Raw genomic sequence first — 23,011 nt, forward strand, 5'->3', positions numbered from 1 at the left:
TTTTCTTCCCTTCTTTTATGACATGCCGTTATATATCCCTCCAATGTTCGGCAGTGACATTTGAAAAAGTTGCATGCGTTAGTTCCAGTACGTCTGGCAGCTAACAGTGTTGTTATTTCTCGCGACAAATCCCTTAATTTGGCTCCAGATCAGTTTTGCTGAGTTCATATTATAATTGCATAGTGGCAAATATAAAAATGCAGTATTTGTGTGTTATGCTCGATGCTGTGAAGATAATTGTTTTTCATGTTTCTACGACACTTATCACTATCTACATCTACATCTACATCTACATCCATACTCCGCAAGCCACCTGACGGTGTGTGGCGGAGGGTACCTTCAGTACCTCTATCGGTTCTCCCTTCTATTCCAGTCTCTTATTGTTCGTGGAAAGAAGGATTGTCGGTATGCCTCTGTGTGGGCTCTAATCTCTCTGATTTTATCCTCATGGTCTCTTCGCGAGATATACGTAGGAGGGAGCAATATACTGCTTGACTCTTCGGTGAAGGTATGTTCTCGAAACTTTGACAAAAGCCCGTACCGAGCTACTGAGCGTCTCTCCTGCAGAGTCTTCCACTGGAGTTTATCTATCATCTCCGTAACGCTTTCGCGATTACTAAATGATCCTGTAACGAAGCGCGCTGCTCTCCGTTGGATCTTCTCTATGTCTTGTATCAACCCTATCTGATACGGATCCCACACTGCTGAGCAGTATTCAAGCAGTGGGCGAACAAGCGTACTGTAACCTACTTCCTTTGTTCCTAACTATGGTTCGTGCCGGTCGCTGTGGCCGAGCGGTTCTACGGGCTGCAGTCCGGAACCGCGCGACTGCTACGGTCATAGGTTCGAATCCTGCCTCGGGCTTGGATGTCTGTGATGTCCTTAGGTTAGTTAGGTTTCAGTAGTTCTAAGTCTAAGGGACTGATGATCTCAGATGTTAAGTCCCATAGTGCTCAGAGCCATTTGAACCATTTCAACTATGGTTCGTGTGAGACTACATGTGTGGTATAAAACGACGGACGTAGACCAAATAAAGAGTGTTTGGATTTTCATTTTTGTCCTAAAAATTAAACTGTTATGTTTTCTTAATTTAAGGAACCTTTATTAACAATCTCTATATAGATAATTAAGAATTTATACTAAGGCGCTGCAGTCATGGACTGTGCGGCCGGTCCCGGCGGAGGTTCGAGTCCTCCCTCGGGCGTGGGTGTGTGTGTTTGTCCTTAGGATAATTTAGGTTAAGTAGTGTGTAAGCTTAGGGCTATTAATACATCTAATAGGTCCTATTTCTAAGAGCGTAACACCACCAGTGTACGTGTGCTAAGGCTTCTGACCGATCATCGCGTTTGTGTTTGTGTACATCAGGTTTATTCTTATGATGAACAGAGTATAGCTGCTATCACGGCTCGCCCCACTGAAGTGGGACTTGCGCTTAAGCGTGTGTCCACAGCATATCGCGAATGGAGGGTTTTATGAAGGTGGAAGTCCAGCAACCAGATCGGCGACACAGTGTACAGCCATGGCGGAGGTATTCAAGGGTCACAGGTTGTAGGCAGAAGGTTGCGGTACAGCCCCTTAAAAGGGGAAGGCCGAGGCTCGCCCACATCTTCTTCAATTATGACGGTGTCCGAACAGCATTGGAAGCTCGTAGTGGCCAAGTTCCACTACAGCCAGATGGTTGTGGCCTGGGAGGCGAAGTCTTCTTTCGGCCATAAGCAGCATATTATTCTGTAACTAGCTAGACTGTCATTCGATTGAAAATGAGAGGCACAGATGGGATGACCAGATACTGAGCCGGAGGCTTCAGAAACGTTTGTATTTAAGCTGGACATAACGTCATGGCGGCCAGTGATGCTGTCATCTGCTCTCATTATCCAGAGGTGTCAGTGGACTTGCCCTCAACATGGTGTCCCAGTTGCTCTCCGTTCCCTTTGTCTTATCTTCTGTTCATACTAGGATTCCATGGAGTGGGTGAACATGGTGGTTACACATTATATCTCCATGCTGCAAAGCTCACAAAATGACGCATTAGGTGCTGTCACACTGCGTCGTTTGTACTTCTGGGTTATGGCAATGTATTACGAACGGCCCTCCACCTTTCGCAACGTAGCACTTCTTGCGTGCGCTAGATACCAGCTGTGACGCAAGATATGAGCCAGACCTGATTCTCTGCCTTCCACGACAAGTAATTACTTTAAAAAATTATATGCGCACCCAGGAATTCGATTTGTTGTGCAACGATCCTCCCTCCTTCAAGAAATTCGTCCTGCATTTTGCCTTGGTATACCTAGAACAGCTTACGAAGATTACTTTGACACAACCGTGCAATCCTAGTTAATATCTCACGAAAGTAGGTTACGTTATTTGCTTCCACTTAATTCTAGGTTTTGCTCATCAATAGGCTTGAGATCTAACTCGTTCTGTTTGCCATAATTTAATTAAAGGTTTTCGTACAATTCAGGTCCTACTTCTTAGTTACGGTGTCAAGTCATTCAGTGGCGGTCTGTTGCGAGTGTAGGTCCGGGACGGATATGGGTTGGGGGAGGGGGGGGGGGGAGAGCTGGCAGCTTTACGCCTCAAGCATAGGTGGAGTATACTAGGTGCTACAAGAAACAGAGCAAGTAGAAACACTTATGACGATGACTATCTGACGTTGTTTGTGCCATAAATGTTGAATATGTTCGAACATCTGTTCTGTGTCAGTACGCCTCTTTTCTGATGCAATCGGGCTATCTATTGCGTGCAGGAGTTCAAGAGTCAAAGTGTCTTTAAGAAGTGTTAGATTTCGGGTAGTTGTTTTTCTGCCCAGTACAACATTGGTTTCTCTAAATCGCTTCAGGCAAATGCTGGGATGGTTCCTTTGTAAGGCTATGGTCGATTTCCTTCCCCATCCTTCAATCATTCGATGGGACCGATGACCTCGCTGTTTGGTCCCCTCCCCCATATCAACCAACCAACCAGCAACATTGTTGTTGATTACTTGAGCATGGTAGTACCGGTAATGGCTGCAGGTAACCGATAGTTAGTCCCAGCTATATCACAAGTCATGCAATTGATCACCGTTCTGAAGTTCCATTCGATGCATTCCTCTGGGTTTCCAACCTTCATAACTGCTGATGATAACGGTCTGCGGAGTAAAGACTGAGTAAATTCAGTGGGTACCGATTTTCTGAAAATGGAGTTGAGGTTCTAGCAATTCTCTATGGCATTACATTTCATCAAGTTCACCTCTTAACAACTGAACTTCACACAGTTGTGTATCTGCTTAGATTATTTTGATTGGAAGAATGGTAACTAGTTCTGTTCTACACCCTCGCAACTCCTGTAAGGTCATAAGAGCATGTGCACTGCCTCAGTCAGAGATCACCAAAACTTCCCCACTCTACAGTTGCACCCACTCATTTATGGCTTTCCATTCCATTGGGTGTTGACAGACAGTGTAACACTGATATTGTGCGTTTTTGCTTACTAATGGAAATCTGGTCGGTTTTATCCATCTTCTACAGTTACTACATGATAGAAGAGTGCTAAATTCTCCTATGTTAACTCAGCCACATGGTGAAGCTCTGCTGGGAAGCCATTGTGGGCTTGGCGTGACCATTCCAAAAATTGCTACAGTCCTTTTAATGCTGAACTGAACTGTATGCAAACTGCATGTGTACTGCTTCTTCCATTCCTGTTACTTGAAGTCTTGCATCATTAATGCTGTCTGTCAGCAACCATAACAGTCTATCAACAGTCATCTTTTCATCCAACGCACTTAATCGTTTCTGAATCACTACCAAGTTGGTATTTGCTGTTGCTACCACATAATTAACGCACTCCAAGAGTTTTGTCCCTGTTTCCACACCATTCTAGTACTGTTCAACACATTCTGCAGTCTTGGTAAACAACAAGGGCTGATGCAGTATTAGTTGCGTTGGTCTGCTGGGTGCGCAGATATAACCTTTTACACACAGAGAACGCTTGCTTGCTATTGGTTATATCAGTCCATAGCAGAATCACATGCTAGGGTATTGAAATATTTTCCACTCTGAAATAATTCAGATAAAGTTTGGATAACAGAAGAGATACTGAATTTAATTGATGAAAGGAGAAAATATAAAAATGCAGTAAATGAAGCAGGCAAAAAGGAATACAAACGTCTCAAAAATGAGATCGACAGGAAGTGCAAAATGGCTATGCAGGGATGGCTAGAGGACATATGTAAGTATGTAGAGGCGTATATCACTAGGGATAAGATTGATACTGCTTACAGCAAAATTAAAGAGACCTTTGGAGAAAAGAGAACCACTTGTTTGAATATCAAGAGCTCAGATGGAAACCCAGTTCTAAGCAAAGAAAGGAAAGCAGAAAGCTGGAAGGAGTATATAGAGGGTCTATACAAGTACGATGTTCTTGAGGACAATATTATGGAAATGGAAGAGGATGTAGATGAAGATGAAATGGGACATACGATACTGCGTGAAGAGTTTGACAGAGCACTGAAAGACCTAAGACGAAATAAGGCCCCAGGAGTAGACAACATTTCATTAGAACTACTGTTAGCCTTGGGAGAGCCAGCCCTGACAAAATTCTACCATCTGTTGAGCAAGATGTATGAGACAGGCGAAATACCCTCAGACTTCAAGAAGAATATAAAAATTCCAATCCCAAGGAAAGCAGGTGTTGACAGATGTGAAAATTACCGAACTACCAGTTTAATAAGCCACGGCTGCAAAGAACTAACACGAATTCTTTACAGACAAATGGAAAAACTGGTAGTAGCCGACCTCGGAGAAGATCAGTTTGGATTCCGTAGAAATGTGAGGCAATACTGACCTTACGACTTATCTTAGAAAATAGGCCGGCCGGTGTGGCCGTGCGGTTCTAAGCACTTCAGTTTGGAACCGCGTGACCGCTACGGTCGCAGGTTCAAATTCTGCCTCGGGCATGGATGTGTGTGTGATGTCCTTAGGTTAGTTAGGTTTAAGTAGTTCTAAGTTCTAGGGGACTGATGACCTCAGTAGTTAAGTGATGTGTTGGCAGATGTGCCAACACCTTGTAGTTAGAGGAGGCCGAAATGCACGCTATAATCTAACGCAGACTGGCGTGAGGTCTGGAACAGGACACGTAATGAATGCTATAAAGAAAACTACGTAGCTGCTGCAATACTTAACTTTAATCCATCATTTGTATACAGCATTCTTGATGATACAAGTGAGACTCTCTCTAGAAATGGTTAATGGCGCCTTGCTAGGTCGTAGCCATGGACTTAGGTGAAGGCTATTCTAACTGTCTCTCGGCAAATGAGAGAAAGGCTTCGTCAGTGTAGTCGCTAGCAAAGTCGTCGTACAACTGGGGCGAGTGCTAGTACGTCTCTCAAGACCTGCCGTGTGGTGGCGCTCGAACTGCGATCACTGACAGTGGTGACACGCGGGTGCGACATGTACTAATGGACCGCGGCCGATTTAAAGCTACCACCTAGCAAGTGTGGTGTCTGGCGGTTTCACCACATTAAGTACCATCGTGCTCAGAGCCATTTGAACCATTAGAAAATAGATTAAGGAAAGGCAAACGCACGTTTCTAACATTTGTAGACTTAGAGAAAGCTTTGACAATGTTGACTGGAATACTCTCTTTCAAATTCTGAAGGTGGCAGGGGTAAATACAGGGAGCGAATGGCTATTTACAATTTGTACAGAAACCAGATGGCAGTTATAAGAGTCGGGGGGCATGAAAGGGAAGCAGTGATTGAGAAGGGAGTGAGACAGGGTTGTAGACTACCCCGATGTTGTTCAATCTATATACTCAGCAAGCAGTAAAGGAAACAAAAGAAAAGTTCGGAGTAGGACTTAAAATCCATGGAGAAGAAACAAAAACTTTGAGGTTCGCCGATGACATTGTAATTCTGTCAGAGACAGCAAAGGACCTGGAAGAGCAGCTGAACGGAATGGACAGTGTCTTGAAAGGAGGATATAAGATGAACATCAACAAAAGCAAAACGAGGATAATGGAATGTAGTCGAATTAAATCGTGTGATGCTGAGGGTATCAGATTAGGAAATGAGACGCTTAAAGTAGTAAGTGAGTTTTGCTATTTGGGGAGCAAAATAAATGATGATGGTCGAAGTACAGAAGATATAAAATGTAGACTGGCAATGGCAAGGAAGGTTGAGAGGCACCCACATGCCTTGCTCATACTGTGGCATCAAGCAGTCAGGCCTGCAAGATGAGTGGTCTGCCAAGCGAGTGGATTCATTCTTAGTTATCGAGTAATATTAGCTCTAGTACTCTCACTTAAGTTACAAGTTATCCTCCTATATGATTACTACGCAACGGAAACGCATATCTGACTATCAGTGATTTACAGAACTCTGGCTGTACACTACGCACTGGCAGTACAACATTTTCTTTTTGTCTTTTATCTGACGGCTTTTATTAACACGTGGCCATCCCACTGAATATGAATGGCGCACACATTATAAATTCGGGGCATTATGACAACATACAATTTGAAGGAATAGTCTACCAATCTCTTTCTTTTCACTATCTGATTTATTCCGATAAATTCTCTAACCTAAACACACAAATTCTATAACCTACAACAATAACATATGAGAAATTCCGCCCAGTGGGCATGGCTTTACATTAGTGAATCTCTATATTATGGTCTCGTAATTTATTTAACGCTACAGTGCACTTTCTGGATAGGTTGGTGGATCTTTTATTATACTTCACACTTCGACTCTCACAATCATCATCACGAAACTTTCCTCCAGACCGAGCGGTACAGAAGGAACAAGCATAACCCACTAATCTTTTGAACTACTTCGCTACACACCCATGGAAACCACACATACCCAAATTACATGACATACACCACACAACAATATGAAATACTACACAGAGAATGGTTACAACATTATCACTTTCAGCTTTCCCACTTCAATTAATATTGATCCCAGTTTCACACGACACTGCCCCACTTTGTAATTCTACTTTCCTACTGTGAACTCTGGAGATAAATGCACGTCTTCCTGTGCAATGCAAGCCATGTGGCGTTGCTGGATAGACGGCCGACTCACCTTGCTTCTCTCTCAGAGTTTGAATCTAGCGTCACACGCAAAGTAATATTAATGTATTCATCACACACGCGAGTCCTCAACTGATACCATGGACGAGTACTTCTCTTTATCCTTTGTCTCATACACAGATTGAGACTCACACAGTACTCACCACGTGGAAGTACTCGTCTCTAATTTCAAGTCCTGCACACGCCATTTCTTAAATATTTCAACTTATGGTACACACGCTATCTCTTAAATATTTCAACTTATTGTACACACGCTAGTGATTCAGCTTAACTTAAGCACACGGTAGTATTTCAACTTATTGCTACACGTGGTTTCTTTGTGACCGTTGGTCACTTCCGAAGATTACTACAATCCCATTAATATTACCTGCCTGAAATTTAATTCTCCCCACAAAAGTTCCTGAAATAGAGAAATTATTATTTCAAACTACTCTTAAATATTCCACATGCATACCATGCCTCCACTCTTTCGTCATTACGGAGCACATCTAAAACAGGTGTTAACAGCACAGGATCCAGCGGCAGAGTGCTGAAACATGGCCGTATTCAGGTTCTCTCGCACCTCTGTCGAAGTGGGAGAAGCACCTTGCTACCTTATTGGTCAGCCACATTTCAGGCGCTCAAAGCTCTGGTAAATTTCATGTCTTTGGTCCTACCAAAGGTGGCCAAAGGATCGACTCGAAGATGATAATATATTCACATTCACTATCTGTGGTTAGCAGACGACCATACATTCATTCATTTCAAAAGATCTCACCAAACTGGATGTAGGGATTTATTTTGTGGGAGCGCACATATGATAAATTAAATAAATAAATTGTCATTCTTTCCTACACTGGTATCCGGTTTCACTGTATTAATTGAAATTGAGTTATTTTACAAAAAAAATGTGTTGTTCTGACAAAAATAATGAAGTATGTTGTACCTATTTTCAATGTCGGGCGGTACTGTACCCTTTCAAGGTGTTTCTGAAGAAGAGAAATTTGTTAACATCGAGTATAGATTTAGGTGTCAGGAAGTTTTTTCTGAAGGTATTTGTATGGAGTGTAGCCATGAACCGAAGTGAAACATGGACGATAAATAGTTTAGACAAAAAGAGGATAGAAGCATTCGAAATGTGGTGCTACAGAAGAATGCTGAAGATTAGATGGGTACATCACATAACTAATGAGGAGGTGTTGAATAGAATTGGGGAAAAGAGAAATTTGATGCACAACTTGACTAGAAGAAGAGATCGGTTGGTAGGACATATTCTGAGCACCAAGGGATCACCAATTTAGTATTGGAGGGCAGCGTGATTGTGGTATTGGTGGGCCACCAGAGGTGCAGACCCACTGCAGTCCTTGTAGAAATAATGGTACTGGTGAGTTAGCAAAGGTGTAGACCCACTGTAGTAATTGTAGAAATAATGGTATTGTTGGGTCATCAAAGATGCAGACGCACTGTAGTCCTAGTAGAGATGGCCAGCAGCCATCTATTGTGACTGTGCAGGTGCACAATCACCATTGAAGAGTCTTGCGGATGATAGAGCAAGTCCATAACCACCACTTGTGCACTCACAAAGTTTTTGGAATTGTCCTTTGAACCAGCAATGCTGTTATCCAGTCCCTTGCTGAATTATTAACACACATGTAAACACTAAGAGCCCCAACTTCTCACATATTGTGCATTACTATGACCAACAGAAATGTGTGCAGTGAAATGAATGCTTACAAGTTACTTAATTTGATGAAGTGGTGTCAATTACAATATTATAACATGAGAATATAATTACAAAGGTACAAAAATACATCATTAAAAACATAACAATACAGATAACATCTGTAGTAATACAGGCTTTACAAAAGAATAGAAATAGACATATACATCAGTGTTACAGGAATTATGACATGAGTACATACATAAAAGATCAGAATAATTATTGAAACATCAACTTCACACATGAGCATTAAAACAAAACAGAATAAATAATGTCTAACATCTTAACAAAGTAAATAACATATTATTAATGCCAATTATATTCGAGGAGAACAGTATTCCTCATCATAGTGAATGTAGCTTAGTATTAGAAAAGAAGAAAAAATTCTATGAAACTACACAGAGACAGGAAGAATACAAATACACAAGGGTACACAATCACATAGTGGGATAACACAAAAGGAAAGGACAGGGTTTGTTTTCAGTGTAACATTTGGTACTGCAGTCCAACCCAAAACTTCATTCCATAGATCGTTCCTCTTATTTCGATATTTGCTCCAGCCAAAAAAACATCCTATCCAAGCATGCTTTCTGTATTCTGTTCACATCCTCTTTCAAAAATAGTTTTTCGCCACTGTGCACTACTTTTTTGGCCAAACTATTTTCTTATAGCTTCTTAATGCATTTCTTCCAATTCATCGCAACTCATTCTCTTATAGGCTACCCCCTCTTAAGCTAACTTAAATCTACTGAGCTCAGATGCATAAACTAAGGGACGAGGCAATGCAGCAGCATAAAACAATTAACACAAACATCAATGACAAAAAAAATGGAAAATTGCAAAGCAAGCTACAGTAAATCTAAATTACCAAGCAATGCAACATTACAACTAATATGAGCCAATGTGCAGCAACAAGAAAAATAAATCAGTAGTAAAACTAGCTTAACAGAGTAATACAAAGTGAAATTTAGTAGCACTATGCCTGGCAAACAGCAGTAACTTATACCTAAGCATGACAAAACTCAAGCAGAAAAAATAGTACACTAAAGACAACAATGCAGACAAGGGAAATGTATATTCACATCTTAATGTCTATGTAATTACAGTGGTGCACCACAAGAAGTTATTCTACCAAAAAAATTACCAAGTAGTTGAAAAGAAAATTCCGTATGCAATTCCTGTGAAGGGAAACGTCTTTTTATGTTCCGTCGTTTTTTTGAATAGATCATAAAATTATTTACTGGATCTGTAGGCATAAAATATTTATATTAGTACATCTATAAAATTTTATTTTAAACAATGCTGCAGTGCAGCTAGAAACTAGGTATTAAACGAAATGAGCATATGTGCAAAGTACAGTGTAAAAAATCCTTTAATAGTCATGTGGCATTTCATAAGTTAGTAGAAATTCTCTCAACTCTCCGGTGCTTTCTACAAAGGAATGTCAATAGCGATGCTAATGCCCCCCCTTTTTTTTTTTTTTTGTTTGTTCTCCACCTGCGCCTCTGAAATGCACACCCTAATAGCTTTTTCTCAAGGCAGCTGGCACACCTGGCCGTTCATAACGCAATACGTAATGGTCACTTACCTTTCTTAGCGAAATATTTACGACAGCAGTTTCCGCTACAGTGACAGTCTCATATAAAAATTTCACAGGTCGAGAATTTATGTTGCAAATGTGTAGAAACAAAATCCTATGAATATAACAGTGTTCAAAACGTTTTCGTCGGCATTGTGATACATTCATGCATTTACACGCATTTCATAACTCTTAAACTACGATTCTTGGTTTCCAACATCCTTTTTCACAAGTCAGAGTCCCTAACCACTATTCATTACTCCTTACCCTATTACACATATACATATTCGTCGACACGTCAATCTCGCGACGACACTTCAATATTTCATCATTATAAATACATAGCATAATCAAATTCCTCATATGGCATCAGCTTATTGATCATAAACATACCTCATCAGCATAATACACATCGTCGTTGTAAAAATAACATCATAACATCTCAGTCAAATCTCAAAAACGTCGTAGCTTCCTCCAATAATTTCAAAACCTAAAAAAGATTCTCTGCTCATTTCAGTAGTGTCATCTACCTCAAACGTACTTTAAAAATCATGATCTCATACCAAATATATCATTCAAAGTTCTCATAATATCACAATGGGTCCAAAAAAATATGAACAGTTCACAAAGTACAGACAAAATACAATTTCATAAGTGTGAAGTTACCCAACTGTGTAATTGCATAAATATCTGTCACTGACATAGTAAAAAACATGTTTATCTCTCAGTTAAATGATCAGATAGCTGTGTAATTTATGTGTTAGAGTAATATGGTACCGATGTGTAAAGTTGTATAAGCAAATACCATATTAGCTAGGGCTCCTTGTGCTTGCCAAACACATGGTACACAAAGCAGGTGTGTACCACCCTGAGGATTAATGTAATTATACCCTCAGGTGTCACAAATTACAGCAATGGAATGAAATGTATCACGGAAAACCTTTGTATCGTTGTACTTCAAATATCTTTAAAAATAAATTATTTAAGTACAAAATTAATCACTCAAATACGTGTCCTGTAGCACTAAATGTGCGTCTTGCTGTAAGATAATCTCTGTGGAAGTGTCGTAGTTATTGTCCTCCGAAAGCTAAGTTCTGCAGAAGTCAATGTACTTACCTCATGATAAACAAAAGTGAAATGCTTTGCGTATAGATTTCTTAGTTATTACGCTTATTGTTGTGATGAAGAAATTACTGTGCTGTAACGTATTGTTGTGCCACGGAAAAGGCTTTCTCATTGTAGCTATACCACAAAAGTTACTATTAAACATGTTTTACTTTCCAGAAGAACTCAGAAAAACTGTGCAGATATAAAACAGATACACCGCAAAAGCAACATTGTAAATTGTCACTCATTAGTAACGTCGTGATATAATCGTGTAGCTGTCACATAAACTAACCACTGTGTCATCTGGTATCTCTCAGAAAGTACTTTAATTCAGAATGTATTTTCAGGTAAACCAAAATGTTGCATTAAAATCGCATTAGCAGTACTGGTAAATGTTCTAAGTATGTGAGCCTTATAGTCGTTACATAATAGAGCAACTAACAAGCAAGAATGTACACACACAATAACACTGTGTCGTCTGTTCACAATAACAAGGCATTCGCAATATCTGTTTAAAAATGTCCCCTAGGTTCTAGACTGGATATTTAACTTCAAACATTGTTGCATGGTAACAGTTTCTAAAGCATACTAGTAACGTGAAGTGAAACGTTTTATGGCAAAGACAAAGTTAAAAAGCAGATTATCTTTCAATAAATGGTTTCACATGTGAAATGTGGTGTAGCCCTTTGCTCTTCCTAGTACGCAGAGTTTCAACTTTAACGCAATTATCATGTGGTATACGCCGGTAAAGAATACTGGAACTTTTCTCAAGGTTAGCATCTATGTTATTTTTCTCTGAGCCAGCCGGCGCACGCGGCAGCCTGCGGTGCGAGTCATTGTCTGTTCCTTTGTTGGCGCGCGTCGTTACTGGGATTAGGAGGCCTAACTTCTACAAATTCACCGTGACGAGAGTGCGCTGCTCTGTTTGAATCCCGCCAGTTCTGATGAAATTCCGGTCTGTCGTTTTGATTATATCGTCTGTCGTCATGTCGGTAGTTCACATAGTTTCTTGTTTGTCGGTCATGTGGTGGAGAATTTCTCCCAGAATCGTAACTGCGCGCTGGACCGTTGCGTCTAAAGTTATTCTGTCTCCCGTGATAATAATTGTTCTGGTTGCCAAATTGTCTGTTTCTATGAGTGTCTCTGTCATATTCATTACTACGGAAATGCGATCTCTCTCTGTAACTATTACTCTGCCAGTGGTTGTCATATGGGTGGTGTCTCTTTTGGTCACGATTTACGTTGAGAGAATAGCCTTGTCGCGTCCAGTTATTATTTCTGTCATCGCGGAATTGCGACGGATGTGACCTGTAATTGTTGTGCTCCTGTTTTCGTGTTCCGCGATTGTCTGTGTCAATTTCTAATTGTTGTATGAGTCCCTGAAAAGCTTCAATGTCGTCTTTGCAACGTCCTGCTAAAATAATGTGTCGTAAATGTTCAGGCAGTTTGATTAAGCAAATGCGGATGAGTTCTGAAGGGCTGTATGGGTTTGAAAGATATTGATTCTTATGCAACATGTCTTCAAAATATTTGACAAAACTGGAAAATTCAGATTGTTCAAAGTGTTTCATCATCATGATGCTATGTTTTACTCGGTCTTGTGTAGCTTGTGACCAATATGCTGAGAGGAACGCATGGTAAAATTCTCCTTCACTGTGACAATCGTGAATGACCGATCGCATTCTTACAGCTGGTTCATTCTCCAAGTAACCACACATAAATTCTAATCTGTGCTCCAATGACCAGTTGGGAGGAAAACAGTGAGAGAATTGATGGAGCCACGCTTGTGGATGAATGTCGTTGGCAGAATTCTTAAACGTTTTGAATTTACGTGTAGTAATGAACAGCTTATAGTCAAAATCATCGCGTCGGCGAGTAGCACATCGCTCATTGTTACTTCGTTTCGGCGGTTCCATCTCAAAATCCAATGCGCCTTGCCAATTTCTTTCATAATTTCCTATGTGCCCTGAGTTATTATTTTGTGGCTGTTCCGTATTTCTATGTCCCTCTTCCCGTATTGGAGCGCGAGTGGCCTCTGAGATACGTAGTTCTTGTATTACCTGTGTCAGCTGATCTTGTACTTCCCAGATTTCTCTTTGGTGTTGCGTATTAATTTGATTCAGATTTTGTTTCAGTTTCCTAATTTGTTCATACTCTTCTGTGTCAGTGAAGGCTACAGGTCTTGTGTCATTCAGATCATCATCTACCTTTGTAGATAAGTTAGTGACCTGATCCGAAAGTTCGGCTACTTTCTCCGATAGTGAACACATTTTCTCAGTGTGCTTATCTGAACCAAGTTTCAGAGTGTCCATTTCTGTTGAAATCGAATCTACTGTGTCCTTTAAGTTTTCATGAGTTTTTGCAAGTTGCGTAACCGAATCGGTAGATGCAACTGAGTCAATTTTAGCCCACAAGGTCTCATGATTTTCATGAACAATGGTTTGCAGTTCTTTTATGGCTGCTTCGTGATTCTGTAATGCATTTTCATGACGCGAAAAAATAGGTTGGAAATGCTCACAAATTCGTGTTTTTACGTCATTACAGACTTTTTGACATTTCGATTCAATGTTATGTAACTCAGCAGTTAAATCTTCACGTGTTTGTTCGAGAGTTTGTTCCAATGAGTCTAACTTTTGAAGCTTTTGCTGTGTTTGTCTCTGATTTTGTTCCATTGTGTGTAACTGTTGCTGTAGTGTTGGGCAGCGGCAGCTGGATGTGAACAGCGCGTAGCGTTGCGCAGTTGGAGGTGAGCCGCCAGCAGTGGTAGATGTGGGGAGAGAAATGGCGGATTTTTGAAATTTGTAATACTGGATATTATGAACTGCTATATATATTATGACTATTAAGGTAAATACATTGTTTGTTCTCTATTAAAATCTTTCATTTGCTAACTATCCCTATCAGTAGTTAGTGCCTTCCGTAGTTTGAATCTTTTATTTAGCTGGCAGTAGTGGCGCTCGCTGTATTGCAGTAGTTCGAGTAACGAAGATTTTTGGTGAGGTAAGTGATTTGTGAAAGGTATAGGTTAATGTTAGTCAGGGCCATTCTTTTGTAGGGATTTTTGAAAGTCAGATTGCGTTGCGCTAAAAATACTGTGTGTCAGTTTAAAGCACAGTCCTGTATAAATTGTTCTAAGGGGACGTTTCAATTTCACCCGATGCGTTTACACATATTACAGCAAACAAATTATAATAAAATCCCCCAAACTGTAACCAAATGCCTCCCAAACTACAGCTTCCATCATCATCACCACTCAAAGCACTCTCACCACTACACTTATCAAACGATCGTTTTATACTTTACGACGCCATTTGGCAGTTTGACACTGGAATGAGTTCCACCATCGCAGTTACACCTTATATCAGAATGGTGAAGTTGGAGCTTATTTAAGCTTGTCAGTCAAGGAAGACTATACGGTGGTGGACAAGTTGAAGCCAGTCGATACAGGGTGGACAAGTTAGGTGGAGTGGTGAGGGAAGGCAAGTATTTTGAATTAGCTGTTACACGAGGAAAATAGGTTCTAGGCTAGAAATAGAAATAACAGTTGGCTGGCATTATATTATGGTAATAGGGGTAAAAAGCCACAGATCCTACAGTGGAGCTGTATAATACATTCATTTGCTAGAAGTGGCTTCATACGAGTAATGTTATTCCATAGATCTTAAGAAAAAGGACGGTACGCTGCACATGTTCCTTCAATGAAAGTTATTCAATAGACGAAAACGCAGGTATGTGGATAGATTTATGAACCATTCACAACTTTGGTCAGCACAAATGCCTTGATAAAAGAAGCACAGATATATTCGTCAGAAACCATAATAACAACGTCTTGTCGCACACCTGTTCTAATATAAAGGGCTCCAATACCTATCCAATGAATTTAATTCTGGATTGGGTGTTTGAACGTCCTCACTTTACATTACGATAGAAAGATATCATGAGGACGATTTCTGTATAGAATTAATATTTAATTCGGTAAGTGCTCACTGCTCACAATATCTCGTGTACCCTAACACTGATTTCGCTGTTTAACTGTAAGACCTATTAATCTATGTCTTTCGATACATTAGTTTTAACTAGTACTTCTTTGATTTCTATCAGGAGTCAGGTACGGTAAGGTACATTTGATGTTTTGCTGACTGCTGTTTGTCTTATATCGTCCAGAGTAATCTCTTACACAACTATGCTATTACATAAAAAGTATTTAGCTGCTCAATCAGTTTAATTATTTTTGCGTGTCAAACCTATGTTTATAAAGTAACGAACCACTCTGAAATTCATGTCCAAGTGTTTGGCGTAGTTGTCACAGACTGTTTCTTGGCCATTCTTGTCCTGAACTGCATTTGGAGAAAAACTGGCAGGCATCTTCGTGTATACCATAGTACCTTCCGATGTTATCTGTTCTAAACAATAGTAACTGTAGTGGACTGACAAGACAGCCAGTCCACAGTGACGGGTAACCGAAAGGCATGCGTTTACACACGCCTGATGGCGTTAGGTCTGAAACAGGATACGTAATGAATGCTATAAAGAAAAGTACGTAGCTGCTGGAACACTTAACTTTAATCCATCATTTGTATACAGCATTCTTGATGATACAAGTGAGACTCTCTCTAGAAATGGTTAATGGCGCCTTGCTAGGTCGTAGCCATGGACTTAGCTGAAGGCTATTCTAACTATCTCTCGGCTAATGAGAGAAAGGCTTCGTCAGTGTAGTCGCTAGCAAAGTCGTCGTACAACTGGGCCGAGTCCTAGTACGTCTCTCTAGACCTGCCGTGTGGTGGCGCTCGGTCTGCAATTACTGACAGTGGCGACACGCGGGTCCGCATGTACTAATAGACCGCGGCCGATTTAAAGCTACCACCTAGCAAGTGTGGTGTCTGGCGGTGACACCACAGTAACCTTCTCAACGACATATGTTTACGTCACATTAATGGTGTGGTTTTTAATGTATAAGCTTGTGTGGCAACCGCTAAAGACGATAAGATGTTTAAGTAAGTTGAAGATGGTAAGCCATTATGTTTAATGACTTGGTGTTCTCTGAGATTAAACATGACTGGGCAATTGTGCTGTTAAACATAGTGTGAGGTGTCAGTTGAGCACTTAGCATTGCTGTGAAACGCTACAGAATCCATCCCCGGTGACCTACAGTGATAGGTCATGCAAATTAAAAGAAAACAAAGTCATGCAGTGGAAAGCATCTTGTCTAATTACATTACTAGGGGTGGTCCAACTAAGCGTGAGATGTAGATACCATATCTCACATAGTTACTGACAATAGGATCCAAAAACCTACAATAAGAAATTAAGGGTCATTATAACAATCTGATTTAGTGCTAAAAGATACAAAAAGGTTTCATCCACTCTATCAAGAATACAGTTATGGAGTGGCAAAGAGTTGACACAGGTTCATGGACACAGAAGTGAAACGATATAAAAACTCTCTTCATAGATATGACCAGTGATTGCTGAATATGTTAATGGGCTTCAGAAAAGTCCCAGAAAAGCAGGAACAAACGCCACTACTCTCACATAAGTGCAGCTGACTGTGAAAATTACACTCCTGGAAATGGAAAAAAGAACACATTGACACCGGTGTGTCAGACCAACCATACTTGCTCCGGACACTGCGAGAGGGCTGTACAAGCAATGATCACACGCACGGCACAGCGGACACACCAGGAACCGCGGTGTTGGCCGTCGAATGGCGCTAGCTGCGCAGCATTTGTGCACCGCCGCCGTCAGTGTCAGCCAGTTTGCCGTGGCATACGGAGCTCCATCGCAGTCTTTAACACTGGTAGCATGCCGCGACAGCGTGGACGTGAACCGTATGTGCAGCTGACGGACTTTGAGCGAGGGCGTATAGTGGGCATGCGGGAGGCCGGGTGGACGTACCGCCGAATTGCTCAACACGTGGGGCGTGAGGTCTCCACAGTACATCGATGTTGTCGCCAGTGGTCGGCGGAAGGTGCACGTGCCCGTCGACCTGGGACCGGACCGCAGCGACGCACGGATGCACGCCAAGACCGTAGGATCCTACGCAGTGCCGTAGGGGACCGCACCGCCACTTCCCAGCAAATTAGGGACACTGTTGCTCCTGGGGTATCGGCGAGGACCATTCGCAACCGTCTCCATGAAGCTGGGCTACGGTCCCGCTCACCGTTAGGCCGTCTTCCGCTCACGCCCCAACATCGTGCAGCTCGCCTCCAGTGGTGTCGCGACAGGCGTGAATGGAGGGACGAATGGAGACGTGTCGTCTTCAGCGATGAGAGTCGCTTGTGCCTTGGTGCCAATGATGGTCGTATGCGTGTTTGGCGCCGTGCAGGTGAGCGCCACAATCAGGACTGCATACGACCGAGGCACACAGGGCCAACACCCGGCATCATGGTGTGGGGAGCGATCTCCTACACTGGCCGTACACCACTGGTGATCGTCGAGGGGACACTGAATAGTGCACGGTACATCCAAACCGTCATCGAACCCATCGTTCTACCATTCCTAGACCGGCAAGGGAACTTGCTGTTCCAACAGGACAACGCACGTCCGCATGTATCCCGTGCCACCCAACGTGCTCTAGAAGGTGTAAGTCAACTACCCTGGCCAGCAAGATCTCCGGATCTGTCCCCCATTGAGCATGTTTGGGACTGGATGAAGCGTCGTCTCACGCGGTCTGCACGTCCAGCACGAACGCTGGTCCAACTGAGGCGCCAGGTGGAAATGGCATGGCAAGCCGTTCCACAGGACTACATCCAGCATCTCTACGATCGTCTCCATGGGAGAATAGCAGCCTGCATTGCTGCGAAAGGTGGATATACACTGTACTAGTGCCGACATTGTGCATGCTCTGTTGCCTGTGTCTATGTGCCTGTGGTTCTGTCAGTGTGATCATGTGATGTATCTGACCCCAGGAATGTGTCAATAAAGTTTCCCCTTCCTGGGACAATGAATTCACGGTGTTCTTATTTCAATTTCCAGGAGTGTATATCAGCAAGACAAAAGCCTGATGCAAGGTAAGTGACTTTCCCACTCGTCTCATCTTGGTGAACACAGATGTAGCCCATGCTTATCACTCTAGTGGTTTACGAGTCTGGAGGGTGGCTTCCGTAATGGCTGAGAATTATAAGTTCAGTCCTGGCTTCTGAGTTCTGCTCTAAGCTAGAGACATCTCACTCTGCAGCTCTAAGCTGACACACACTGCCTCAGGCCCTGTGGAGAAGTCTTTCCTACGACGTCCTAAGGAGAAGAATTTAATAGCTTTGTTTCGACATTGTCTATCCTCGGCTTAATTTCAATATAACAACGAATTTTATGAACAAATTGATGGGGTGGCCATGGGTAGCCCTCTGAGCCCTGCTATTGCTAATCTATTTATGGAATTTTTCGAACAACAAGTGCTGCAGTCGGCCAAAAAAGCCCTTTAAAATGGTATCGATACCTGCATGACACCTTTGTGATACGGAATCATGCTGAAGAGGAACTGAGTGATTTTTTGGTGCACATAAACAGTTTCAATTCAAAGATACAATTCACCATGGAGAAAGAGAGTAACGGAAAACTAAATTTTTTGGATGTATTGGTTATTAAACGGGCAGATGGGACTTTAGGGCACAAGGTGTATAGGAAAGACACATACACCGATCGTTACCTACATAAGGATTCGAATCATCATCCTAGGCAGTAGAGAGGAGTCATAAAAACTTTAGTGGACAGGGCTAATAACATCTGTGAGCCAATTTATTTGCAAGATGTATTAAGCAGCAAGATGAATTAAGCCTTTGCGAACGGCTTTCAAGAGAAATGGGTACACTGACAACGAAATAGATCGAGCACTCCACCCTAGAAGAAAAACGTCCGAAAATACACAACAACAACCGTCGGCTGGAAATGTTTTTCTTCCATTTATTCATAACATCACGGACCGCATTGGTAAAGTTTTGGCCAAGTTTCAAGTGGAGACAATCTTTCGACCTGTCAAGAAAATTAGTGAAAGTTTAAGATCGGTGAAAGACGCACGACACCCCTTAGCTACCCCAGGTGTGTATAAATTTCCGTGAAGCTGTGGCATGGTTTATATTGGAACAACTAAAAGGAGTGTTAATACCCGCCTAACGGAACACAAAAGGAACTGCAGATTGGGACAAATTGACAAATCAGCTGTAGCGGAACACGTTTTCAAAGACGGTGATCACGAGATAAAATTTAGTGAGACAAACGTGATAGCTAGGACCTCAGATTATTATACCCGCATGTATAGAGAAGCTATAGAGATCTACAAGCCGACAATAATTTTAATAAAAAAGAAGAAGGATTAAAACTAGATAAGATATGGCAGTCGACTCTGTACCAACGAAGTGACTATCGATTACCTATAATGGAGAGAGATGGCACTAGCCAGAGATAGTTTTAAAGGAGAAAGCACGTGATGAGTGGTGGCCCCATGTAAGCGCTCTATATAAGCGGGACCTCCAGCGCCTAGCAGCCAGTCACCGACTCACCTCAAAGATGTTGCCCGCAGTAGGCAACGAAACGTCAGGAAGGAGAAGCAGTTTTATATGTGGACCACAGCAATTCAGCCCGGAAGTTTTAATTAATGAGGACGCCGGCCGTGAAAGCTTACATGTTATGAGAAGAATTTAAAATGATGCCCCTGGAGCAAGTGTTCTCCATACTCTCCTCTGCTAAACTTAGAAGGACTTGCTACAACCAGAACCTCGCCGGCCAGTTGCGACCGACCTTGCAAGTTCTGACCAATTATAATGTAATAAACTTGCTAATAAATTTACTAGTGTTATGGATTCCGTCATGGTTAGACAGTGAATTACCCACGAGTTTATCCTCTGAGTTTTTTCTGATAAGGTGCTGAATGCTAAAACTTGTGCGATAGTGACAAACTGCTCTGCAATTACTTGATTGCCGTCCACGAGGATAGCAGCAGCTTGTTTAGGCACAAAATTATTTGCATCGTCTTTGAATCCTTGCAGGTTTACGAAAGCTATCTTCATTCTGTCATGATGTGAGAAGGAAAAAAAAATTCATGAAGGTATCGTCTAACTTCGTTTAATGTTGCTAGTATCGTTGTAAATCCCCATCCATCACCGATTTCTCTTGCCTGACAAACAGATAATGTCTCTCTCTCTCTATAGACGATAATGGCGATGATAAGAGGAGGAGGATAAAAGGAGCAGCCACCTCGGTGAAACGTAGACTGATAGCAGTTCTCTAAAAGCATCTCAGTTTATTTGCTATTTTGGATGTAGAGGATGCTGTATGACAATAATAGCAACGTTAGCAACAGCAGGAGGTTCGCAGCTGTCCAGGAGGGGCTTTAAACACCAGCTGTGTAAAAGGAAGAGTAGAAGGCGAAGTCGGCTGGCAAAAAAAAAAAAAAAAAAAATTTCATTGCGAGAGGTCATAGTGAACATCTGCGCATGTGATAGAGGCTGGCGGGACGTACCGTTTTTTCTTGTTCTCAGCCATCTGGCGTAATCAGTTGCATCATTTCCCTTGCTTTCGGGCTGGCGGTCATTGTCCTCGTCCAACAGATGATGTTATGTCAACGCATAAAGTGAAAGCATGATACTGCAGGGTGGGAAAAGAAAAAAAGCCTCTCCCTGAGGATATGGAGGGACATTATCTGATAACATGACTAGCAAATAACACGGTAATATGATGCAGCACGCTGAGAGAAGAACCATATGAGTCTCTGCCAATAACGTTGTTTTTTTTCTTTTTTTTTAGCAATGCCAATAACAACTCCATCAGTAGCAGCGGGACGTAGCATTTCTTTACCAGGGGGTGAATGTACTCCAAGAGAAGCAATGTGTAGTATGACTGCAAGAGGTTTCTCTCTCTCTCTCTCTCTCTCTCTCTCTCTCTCTCTCTCTCTCCCTGTCTTTATTTGATGCTCTCTCTCTCTCTCTCTCTCTCTCTCTCTCTCCCTGTCTTTATTTGATGCTCTCTCTCTCTCTCTGTGAATGTAGCAGAGAAACAAAAAATTTTTTATGCCTATAGACCAGTATAAAGCGACAGACGATTCCACTCTTTCGTATTCCTTCAGCTGTGCGAGTGCCGTGCGAGTGTCAGTATTGGAATTGTCTTTGCTGTCGGAGAGAGTGAAACACATAGCTGGCATGTAAGTCTAACATGTATTACTTAATGCTACTAATACTAAGTGGCATATAGTTTTCATCTACTAAGAAGTTGTTGTAACTCAAGAGAACAGGGATGCCTCTCATTCAGTGTTGCAGAGTCTGAAGCATCTGGGAGAAGGAGGAGGCTCCAAAACTACGCTGCGGCTGCCGTCTCTGGAACAGGGGGAGAAATATCCCATCCTAAGTGCGAGACGGACGACGACGAAATTTGGAGCAGCGGTCGTAGTAAACTAGAAGGAGTCCAAAATATTCCTTCCTGCAAGATTCTCCACTCTCAGCGATGAAGAATTGGAATTTCTGAATTCCGGAACAGTTGCTCTGATATATCGTGGTAGGAAAAATAGTATGGATATCATTGACTTTGAATCTGTTTGATAAATACTAAAATATGTTTCCTTATACTAATGTTAGGTAGTTGTTAGCATATTGTGATACTAACCATGTCTATTCAAATACGGAAAGTTTCACCGAATGGCAAGATTAAGGAAATAGATTTTCAATCCTTAAAAGACGATACCTGTGGCTCAGATTTTGATACACATGACACATTAGTATTTGCAGTAAAAGTAATAGGGTGTGGTGAGGATGTAAATGCATATTTCGAATTGAATGGAAAAATAGTGCAGCTAATTCAAACAGAGTGCTTTAAACAAGGTGAACATTTTGCTGCTTTTCAAGTCTATGACAAAAATGAGTGTACTTATTACACAGAGTTACATGTTACCAAGTTCAGTAATCTTGTTGATGCTTACATCAAAGAGATTTTGTTTGTATTGTATACAATTTGTTCTCATAATGCATTTAGTTGTCAATTTGATTTTCTAAATGGAGCGGCTTGCCTCAAAACATGGTTAAAGAGTGGGGATGTTTCATTTATATATTCTAATTGTAATGTCCTGTTGTCTGCCATATACGATATTTTGAGAAGCGCTGAAAGTGAATAATGACCGAACAATCGCCAAAGCGCATTAAGCTGAATCATGATTATCAGGAAAGTAATGCTCTGGAATGGGTTTCGGTTGAAAGTGCGTTCAAAAATAGAATACGTACAGGTGAGATATCTAACCGAGGGGCGTTTAAGGACCCAAAATATTTCTTGGATGCATGTTTCTCTGTCTTTGAGAACATAGTGCGTAAAATTAACAAGTCTCTTAAAATTAATATTTCACTCATTTGCAACTTTGTCCTGCCCAAATCGGGTGATGTGCAAGATAAGTACAGGGTTATTACAAATGATTGAAGCGATTTCACAGCTCTACAATAACTTTATTATTTGAGATATTTTCACAATGCTTTGCACACACATACAAAAACTCAAAAAGTTTTTTTTAGGCATTCACAAATGTTCGATATGTGCCCCTTTAGTGATTCGGCAGACATCAAGCCGATAATCAAGTTCCT

This window comes from Schistocerca cancellata, chromosome 1 (genome assembly GCF_023864275.1).
Source record: "Schistocerca cancellata isolate TAMUIC-IGC-003103 chromosome 1, iqSchCanc2.1, whole genome shotgun sequence".
Lineage (NCBI taxonomy): Eukaryota > Metazoa > Arthropoda > Insecta > Orthoptera > Acrididae > Schistocerca > Schistocerca cancellata.